At 47.7% G+C, this 10,367-nt stretch overlaps 1 pseudogene; it reads right to left on the reverse strand.

Annotated features, from left to right (window-relative positions):
- Positions 1 to 8,575: 8,575 nt before the first annotated feature.
- Positions 8,576 to 9,556, reverse strand: LOC144250154 (mitotic-spindle organizing protein 2B pseudogene; annotated as a pseudogene).
- Positions 9,557 to 10,367: the final 811 nt, after the last annotated feature.

A 10,367-nucleotide genomic window follows, 5' to 3' on the forward strand; every position in this document is an offset into this window, starting at 1 on the left:
TTTTACTCCTGTTTTTTTTTTTTCCCTGTCTTTCCATCTATCCATGGAGTGTTTATTCTCTGTCTCCTTCTACTAGAATAGATGCTCTTCAAGGGCAGAGGACTCTACTTCTATCAATTTTCTATCCTCAGTCCCAGGAGTAATGCTGGGCCATGGTGGGGACTTGACACTTGATTGGCAGACAGAGCATGGGCATCGTCTCCTGCACAGCATGGCAGTCTCAGACAAGGAAAGAGCCTCTGGCTATTATGCTGTAAGCATTTTCATAAACTGGGAATAAAAATCATTAAACAAGTTAAGGTGATGGTGAGACCCAGCATAGGTCACTTTTTTTTTCTCCTGCTAATTTGTTTTTGTTAACAGGAAACCCACACATGTGTGACCAGTGGATTTTCATTAAAGGAGCCAGGGTCGTGCCGTGTGGATAGAAGAGTCTTAAAGCAAAGCGTGCTGGGACAACTGGATGTACATTTAGAAAAATGGAGCCCAATCCCCCCCTCACACCATACACAGAGTATGGACATGGACTCAAGCTAGATAAACATGATGAAATGTTGATAAGAAAGGCGGAAACATTTTAGCAGTCTTGGGGGAGGCAAGGATTTCTCAAGACACAAAAAGCATGAACTATAAAAAAATTGATAAATTGGATTTCATCAAAATTTAAAATTTTTGTTCTTCAAAAGAAACCATTAAGAAAATAGGCAGAGCAAGGCATGGTGGCTGATGCCTTTAATCCCAGTGACTTGGAGGCTGAAAGATTGCAAGTCTGAGCCTAGTAACTTATTGAGACTTTGTCTCAAAAAAAAAAAAAAAAATCCTCACTTTTTTTTTTTTTTTTTGGTACCTGGTTTCCAGGATTAAATCCAGGGTACTTAGCCGCTGAGCCACATCCCCAGCCCTTTTTAATATTTTATTTAGAGGCAGAGTCTTGCTGAGTTACTTAGGGCCTCGCTAAGTTGCTGAGTCTGGCTCTGAACTGTGGTGCTCCTGCCTCAGCCTCCCAAGCCACTGGGATTACAGGCATGTTCCTCCGCACCAGGCTCACAATAAAAATAGAGGGGGTAGGCTGGGGTTGTGGCTCGCCTTACACGTTTGGGACCCTGGGTTCAATTTTCAGCACCACATAAAAATAAATAAGTGAAATAAAGGTGTTGTGTCCAACTACAACTAAAAAAATAAATATTTAAAATAAATAGAGGGGGTTAAGGGTGTGTAGAGTACTCCTGGGTTCAATCCCCAGTACTGGAAAAAAGAAAAAGGCAAGCTACAGTGGAGAGAGACTATTCTCTATTCTTAGACAAAGGACCTGTACTGAAATATTTAAATAACTTACATTGTTGATTAAGAAGACAATCCAATAAGAAGAACTGAGAAAAAGATTTGAATAGAAATCAAGTAAACTGCGAGTGAAAGATGCTTAGCATCACTTGCCATCGGGAACCACAGTGAGATGGCGTTTCACAGCCAGAGTTGTGGCTAAAATGAATAATAATTCAAAATGTTGATGAGGACACAGAGTGATCCGAGCCTCCGTGGTTTCTGGCAGGAGTACAGTGCAGTGCATCTGCTTTGGAAATGGTTTCTTACAAGTTGTACATATAGACGCTGCGTGACCCGGAAGTTTCACTCCCCTAGTTCCCTTGGGGCACATCATGACCTGTGTTCACACACAGACTGTTCTCAAATGCTGATGGAGTGTGAACTCAGGAGACCCAACCAGAAGCAGCCGGCAGACGGGTAAATCCACAACAGTAGACCCACATGGCGCAGCAAGCGGTCGCTACTACACGCCTCAACACGGGTGAGCCTCCAGATGGAGACTGGAGTGAAGGAAACTAAACGCAAACACGTTCATACAATGGGATCCCTTACCAGGCCTGGAGAAGGCAACAGCAACTCTTGGAGACCAGTCGCCTGGGGCTGGGACGGGCAGCAGGAGGCTTCCTGGAGGGATGGAGAGACCCCGCCCGCTGGCTTGCTGGTGGTCTCACTGGTTTACGAATTTGCTCAGACACCTCAAGTGAGACCTTCAGTAGGTGCATTTTTTTTTTGTATATAAATTGGATGTTAATATAGATGATTTATGGAAGAAAAAAATGGTCTGCTCGTCATCTGGAATCATTATGAGAACATCTGTGAAAGCGTGGCTTTCAAACTGCGACAAGGGCATCTGAATCGGAATCTAACCTGGCCAGTACTCTCTCCCCTTTGGGAAGAGCTGTCCCTTGGTTGACTTTCCCAAGGTGCCCTTGGGTTCTGAGAGGTGAAAATCCACTGGGCAGAGGGCCAGCATTGCTCGTGGTCCGAGTCGGGAATCCGGACTCTGCTGTCCCTTTGGGTGTGACTGCATCATGGACTGTGCAGTGGACCAGGCCAGGGTCCACAGGGCCTGTCATGCTCGTCACCTGTGACCTCCTTTCTCATTTTCACCTCTTGGGACCTGGAGGACACTGGTGGCCTTTCTTCTCTGGTCTTCTGGAGCCTGGTGAGGGTCGCGTTGGCATTTCCCTGTCCTTGAGGCAGGCCTCCTTTCACTGCTTTGACTTCTGTGTCTGAGTTTCACCTGCAGAGTTGAAGGTTGAGATTCATTATGCAAAGTCAGGCGGCGCTCATTGAGCAGACTGATGCAAATCGGGCTTGTTTGTCCCATTTACATAAACACGTCCACGAGGAGATGTGTGGTGTCGGTCTCTGCCGTGGCCTTGATGATATTCCTGGACTAATTTACTTCCCAGAAGTTTCTTGAGCTTAATGGCATTTGGAGATTGGCAGACATGGGACATCCTCCTCCAGGATGGGGAGCCAACCAGGCGAGGGCAGGGAGTGGGGTGAGGACCAGCCATGGCTCTAGGTCCAATCCTTCTCCTTATTCACCAGGGAACTTGTTCTGGTCTCACCTAAGTCGCTCAATCTTTTCCAGGTTTCCATGTCCTTAAAATGGGGGTGGGCTGGGGATATGGCTCAAGCGGTAGCGCACTCGCCTGGAATGCGTGCGGCCCGGGTTCGATCCTCAGCACCACATACCAACAAAGATGTTGTGTCTGCCGAGAACTTAAATAAATAAATAAATATTTAAAAAAAATGGGGGTAATGTCATCCATCTAGGAGCATTTGAGATTTTTTTTTTTTTTTGAGAATTAGAGAAAATGGAAATATTTTGGCCCATAGTTATAGGCAACCAACAAATGGTCTCTTCTCTCCCGTATCTCCCTGAGACTTGTGTGCTTACCCAGGGAGTGAGGCTCTGGGGCAAGAACTGGACAAAGCAGAGAGTGTTTTTGCTGTTCCAGGACAAGGATGAGGTATTTGTGAAATCTCCATTTAGCTTGACTGAGCTTGGCCCAGCCACTGGACACTAAATAATAATGCTCTTCCTAGTCTTTGTATCAGAGGTTTGCAGGTAAAGAGGGGGTGTTGAGAAGTCTCTCTCTTTACTCAAAGTTGCTGACAGGGAGGACTTTGTTTTCCTCCCCTGGTCTCAACAGGGTGGGACCGCTTAGCCTATGTCTCCTCATTTGTCACCCGTGTATAGCTGTAGAGATTCATGTTGGCCATGTCAGTTACCTTATATGATTGAGTTTCCAGCCTTTGCAAAGGGAACTGAAGTTGTTTGTAATTTCACTTAAACTGCAAACATATACACCGTCCAGAATAGTTCACATGGAGACCTGCTGAGTTTTTGTAATGAGGGTTCCCATTTCTTCCACGTTCTGTGTGGCCTGTGATAGATGACTCACTTTATTGCAAGGAAGGAGAAGCAACCAGATCATGGGTGGGAAACCATGAGCTGCAGTCTCTCCTCCCAGGAGAGAGCATCTGAATACAGTCACAGGGAACCCTTTTGGGACTTGCAGGGTGAGTAGGCGTTTCCTTGAAGATGGCAGAGCCCTTCAGCCAGGAGGAACCACCATGTGTAGGGAGTCTGCAGCTGGAGGAGGGGGTTGACGTGACCGGCCCCCTGGGGCTGCTCCTTGAAGTGCATTAGCCTTGAGGAGGGTGATGGTGGAGGAGGTGGAAGGGTCTGTGGTTAGAGGCCCACGGGGTGAAGATGTGGCTGTGGGAATGAACACATGTGAGTCGGGCGTATCTGAAACTATAGCTTCAAAGCTGGGCGAGGGTCTCAGGATGACAAGTTAGCGTGTGTTTGGGGGATGGACATGGTCATGCTGTGGTACCTGGGGGGACACAGTAGAAATGACCGAGTGGAGGCCATAGTCACCAGAGCTGGGATGAATAATGGTGTCGTGAGGCCGCCTCACGGTGTTAGTCTAGAGTGGTAGAGCTGAGTGCTGACAGTCACACCCCAGCACAGAAAGAGAGCCAGGCAAGGCCAGTGGACCTGGCCCAGGGAGGCACAGCCACGTGGCCCAGGGTCCCATGTGTTGCAGGTGGGAGGAGAAGGTCGGAGGAGAAGGCCTTCAGTCCACGTTTCTCTAACTATAAGGTCAAGGCTGAGGGCCAGCCAAGCTCTTTGTCCCTACTGCTCTGTGCCTAGAACTCAAAGGACAACATTTTTGATTTATTTGTTTATTTTTTACAGTCCTGGAGGCTGAACCCAGGACTGTAAAAAATAAACTTGCCCATGCCAGGCAAGTGCTCCACCACGGAGTCTCACGCCAGCCCATGACATATTTATTTTAAAAAACTTATACATTAATGAGACAGCTTTGTGATTATTCAATCTGTATTCTTAAACTGAATAAAGGCAAAAGCTAATTTTCTCTGTGTTATAGACTTCTTTCAATATTTTAACCAAAATGAATCGCTAAGAAACACTCTTTTTTTTTTTTTCTTTTCTTAAAAATATTGCCTGGAGGGGCTGGGGATGTGGCTCAAGCGGTAGCGTGCTCATCTGGCATGCGTGCGGCCCAGGTTCGATCCTCAGCACCACATACAAGCAAAGATGTTGTGCCCGCTGAAAGCTAAAAAACAAATGTTAAAATTCTCTCTCTCTCTCTCTCTCTAAAAAAAAAAAAATATTGCCTGGAAGGATATGAAAAAACAACTTGGTATGACTTTTTAAAAAAAGGATTTTATGCTCAAAATAATTTTTCTTTTTTTTTTTTTTAAAGAGAGAGTGAGAGAGGAGAGACAGAGAGAGAGAGAGAGAGAGAGAGAGAGAGAGAGAGAGAGAATTTTGTTTTTTAATATTTATTTTTTAGTTCTTGGCGGACACAACATCTTTGTTGGTATGTGGTGCTGAGGATCGAACCCGGGCCGCACGCATGCCAGGCGAGCGCGCTACCGCTGAGCCACATCTCCAGCCCTCAAAATAATTTTTCTATGCTCTGATTTTATTGTTTGGTTTGTGAATACTTGATTCCCCTGCCCTTCCGTCTCAGCTGACCTCACATTCTCTCCACTGCAGCTGACTTTTGACTTTTCTCTGTCCTTGCTGTGCTTATCAAGGTGAGGAAGACTAAGAAGTGCGTTGGAGGTGAGCGTGAAGGGTGTAAACGGGAAGACTTTGGAGGTGAGTGTGAGGGTGTAAACGGGAGTATGCTCCCCTTGGAATCTCTGTGTGAGGCTGTCTTTCTGTTTCACCCCACACGGCTTCCTGCAGCTCTGGCTCTGTCCTGGGCATTTGTGGTCCTACAGTTCTGTTCTCAGAATTTCTCTGCTCATGACCGTTTTTCCCTCTTGAACCGACACAGAGTGGCTCCTTATTTTCATTCTCTCTGTGTGGACAGCCTCCCTGGTCGCCAGGCACGGGGCTCCAGCTTCCTGGAGGCCTCAGGTGAGACGTCCCCCTGTCTGACCACAGCCCGACCCCTCTCTCTTCTCCTGGGCCAACTCTGGTTCCGTGGGCTCTCCCATGCTAAATGGGCCCCACTCTCCACTCGTCTTCTCCAACCTGTCTCCCCTTGCCTTTTGAGTCAGCCTGGCTCTCATCACGGGCCTCCTCTATCAAGCAATGGCTGGCTCCTGGGCTAGGCTTTGTCAGCTCCTTGTCAGGATCTCCATCTCTATTCCTGGCCCTGGGCAGCCCTCACTGGGGCTGGTGCGGTGACATGGCGATTTGGATGGAGGAAGATGAGGAGAGGGGCTCGTGGATCTGTTGTAACACTGGATTTTAGTGCAAGAAATTGATGAGATTATACTATTGTGCACGAGCAAATATGGAACAAGAAATACCATTGTTATGTGTATTTATGATGCACCAATAAAAAGAAAAACATTGGCTAATAAGATGAAGACTTTTAACTTGGATCACATGGTACTAATCAACATAAATTGCAACTATTTAAGATGTTTTTTTTGCACAACATAAAATTAAGAATATTTTAATTGGTCTATCAAATAATAATACGATTATGTTTTGGGGATTTGACTTGAGATGGCCCATGGAGGGTATTGGAAGGACCACATTCCCTTCTCTTGACACACCAGGCTCTGCTGCCCAAGGCAGTACAGGGAAGGGATGTGGGGGACTATCTGTAGGAAAAGCACACACATGTAGGTCCATGCTTTGCTATGAGGATGACATGCTGGGGTTTACATGATCACCATGTGTGTGTGTGTTTTGTGTGTGTGTGTGTGTGTGTGTGCGCACGCGTGCGGGATGCCCCTAAAATGTATTTAGCATCAGCTGCAAAGAAATGTCCTATACGTGCTCTGCAAGATTTCCTTCTGCTCCCAACAAAGCAGGTGTTTAAATTCATTAATTGTGAATCAAGTGAAAAGACCCAGGCAGCAGAGCCGAGCTGCACAGGCCTGGCTCACCCACAGGCGAAGTCCTGGGCTGCATTTTCAGGGCACATGGAGCTGCCTGGGCCCTGCGAAGCCCTTCTGCAGCGCGTGCACTGGCCCTTGGCTTTCAGCATCCAGCATGACCTGGGAGGGTGACCAAGATGCTCAATTCCAAGTGTGTCCGGTTGGTGCATGGCGCCAGGCTCTGCCTGGGAAGGAGGGGTGGGCTGGCGCTCTCCTGGGTGGCAGTGTACGCGGCCTCTATGGAAACGACTCCTGCACGACTGTGGGAACACACTCAGGGGAGACGTGGCGTGGTTCTCAGTTGGCTTCAAGGAGAGCAGGCAGGGTGGGGGTGAAGAAAGGCTGCCTCTGCTTCTTCACTTGTTTGTCATTCATGAGTTAATTCTTTTATTGAACATTCACTGTGCAATGTCAGGACCAGACCCAAGACCAGACTCTGACACAGCCATAGTTCCCAAGGAGCCACAGGAAGTGAAGGAAGAGGAAATCCAACACGTGGATAGAGAAGGAGGGAAAGAAACGGCCCCGTGAAGAAGCTGTCCTGTGAGCTGACCTCGGGACAGTGAGAGAGGAGCGCAGAGGGGAATGGCCTGGACAAAGCTCAGGAGGACTGAAACTTGCACAGAAAGTCCTGCAGGACTCCCTCACCCTTTCCCAGGGGCAAACACGGCCATCCCACTTCTCCAGAATCTCCTAGCGTTCGGGGTTTGGACCTTGACTCTGCAATCTGCTGTGGGACGTGAACCCCCCTCTAGAAACCCTCTCCTGGTCTGTGGCAGGCTCGTGGGGACAGGTGCACTGGGCATATTGGAGAGCATCCTGTACCATGCAGTGGGGAGGAGAGCATGTTTCTCACGGAGGAAACAGAACCTCTGGAGACGGTGGATTTGTGTCGGGGAGGAAGGCACAGAGCACCAGTATCGTGTGCAGAAGGTGCGCAGCTCCGGGGACAGCTCTCGGTTTCCCCCTCCCTTTCTAGCTCGGCACCCCACCTACTGCTGATGCTTCAGGGAGTGTGTGATGCCATGTGCTGGGGATCCAATGGCTGATCCATGGGAGAAGCCTTGTGGGGAGCAAATACGAGGGTCAGGGAAGGTGGCCATTACGAAGAAGGAAGGGTGATGTTAATTTGCTATGCTTGGTGGAGGCTGGCAGTGGAGGCCTTTCGTTTTGGAGGGTTCTTCTCATGGCTGCAGGACTCTGAGCTAGACCCACTGCTCTTGGGAGGTTTCACAAGAGATTAGAAAGGCGTGTGGCACGTGAGTGGCTGGCTCACATTAGGACTAGTGAACCCGGAGCTCCTCTACTTAAGCTGCACCTGCCTGCTCTGGGTGCCTCACTCCTGAGTGCACGCGTGTGTGTGTGCGTGTGTGTGTGTGTGTGTGTTCACTGTGCCTCTTGGTCTTCGGTCTAACCACTGGGGTTGTGGGGATGAGCAGCTAGGAGGTGACAGTGTCTCAGGTTGCGAGCTGCTTCCTGAGGTTCCCGTGTTAACAAAGCATGTTGGTAAAGGAGGCCTCATTCAGAAGCGTGTGAGAGAGGATACACGATCACCAGTGGTCACCTAGAAGAGCCGAGAGACCTGGAGGCACCGGAGGGTGAAGAGCAAATCCACCTTTTCTGCTTAGTTTCTGACTTTTAAATTTTTTATATATGAGAATGTTTTGTTCTATCATGTGCTTGCCAGGATTTACTATTGACCTCTACTTCAAAGACAGTTTTTTTTAGTAAGCAAATGTTTTTTTTTTTTTTTTACATATGCATTTTTACTATTTCCACAGTTCTCTTGTCCATAAAAGTTATCATGAGATTGCAATATTTATATATTCAAATCAATTTAAATAAAATCAATGTTTATAGGTGTTTTGTTGACCCAGAGGGCTGACACATGGAGAAAATATAGGACAATTTTGGTGTTTGAACAGAACTTTTAGTCTAGTGGCTCATTTCAATAAAAATTTTGTTTTTGTGTGGTGGCATGTGCTACTACTGTAGCTGTAAGACCTAAAAAGGGACATATTTAGTTTATAATGTATTATAAGGACTGAATTGTAAGGAAGTTTTGGGAGACCATGTCATATACTATCTATCCTATAATTTTAAAAATAAAATAGCTCTAATAAAGTAGAATAAAAGACGCCTTTAAAGTCAAAAAGATACCTACTAAAATAAATTGTGTGGGAGGTATAAATGTTTACATCATTTTAAACTTATTTCTGATATTTTCTTGTGGGGAGAACAATGATTTTGATTTTCAGCTTTTTAGAAAGACTTAGTGGAAGGAGATGGCACATAGCCTTTGCTGGGAGAACAATGGTTCCAGCACGCTGGCAATGTAGTCTGTTCTCTTCCTATGTGCTGCTCCTAGAGGTGCTCTTCCCAGGCCCGCCTCCCTTGGGCAGCCTTGTGGCACTGGGTTGGCGGGGCATCCTTTGGCTGGATCCTTCCCGGCTTCCACGTTCTGCCAGTGTAGGTGCTCCACTGAGAGTAGGGCCGCCTTTGTTTCTCCCTCGGGTCTCCGACACGCCCGACGTGGGCAGAGACAAAGCCAAAGGGTCCTGGGGATCGCTCGCCAGCCTCTGCCCGGCACACATGGACTTGAGCATCTGGAAGACGGCGAGAGGGGCCACGTTCAGATTCAGCAGGTCCACCAGGATCTTGAACACGTCGGGATCCATGGCGGCCTGCGCCAGCTCATACAGCTCCATCTCCTCGGCGCTCAGCACCTTCTTCCGCCGCAGCGCGAGTTTCTGCAGAGTTGCAGCCTCCAGAACCGGGGTCGCCCCGAGTCCGGGACCTCCGCCGGCAGCCGCCATGTAAGCTGCGGGTAAGAAAGCGCGCGCCCTGGCTCTGCCCACCCGGCCGCCGCTCCGCCAAGTCCGTAAGCAAATGTTAATTTGCTTATTTTCCCCCTACAACTATTATTTGACATATTGAAAAGGCATTGACTATCCGAGTAGACCTTGGTAATAATGTCTTCTGTTTCCTCTGCGTACAGGTCAATGACTGTATTTTTTTTAGCTAACTAATGCTGCATTGAATCTTGCAAGTCAGTAGTCATTGTGAAATTAAACTTTGTAGGTTAAAAGTAGATTAAAAATGTAAAAAGATGAATATGTAATATTAAGAAGACAGTTTCTAAGGTTATTTTCAAAATGAAACATCAGTGGTGGGAAATGATTATTTTGGCAGAGATAATACTTAAAATAACACTTGGATCTGCACATTGAAGAACATCAACAGAGTAATTCATAAATGTGCTCATTTCCTTCTTGCTGGCTATTAGCCAGGAACACAGTACAGCACGTGGCTTGTGATGCTGGTGGCTGGAGAGCACAGAATGGAGTCCAGAGACGAATGACTGTTTTCTCATCTGATTCCTGTCCTGTCCGCCTTTCTGGGAACTGGTAGCTGTGGTGTGTGGTTCTGTTATGAATGGAGGGCCGAGTTGGGGTGCGGTGGAAGCCCACAGGGGCCTCTTCATCGCAGAGAGCTGAGCCTCGTGCTCCCCTGGTGGAGGCCCGAGGGGCAGGCTGGCATTGGATGGCATGGTTTTGGGGGATGGAGCAGAAGTACTCCTCTCTCTCCTTCCTGCTCGTGAGCTAAACCCCTGAACATGATACGCAAAACAGACAGGAAGACTGTGAAGG

The sequence above is a fragment of the Urocitellus parryii genome, chromosome 14 (assembly GCF_045843805.1).
Source record: "Urocitellus parryii isolate mUroPar1 chromosome 14, mUroPar1.hap1, whole genome shotgun sequence".
Classification (NCBI taxonomy): domain Eukaryota; kingdom Metazoa; phylum Chordata; class Mammalia; order Rodentia; family Sciuridae; genus Urocitellus; species Urocitellus parryii.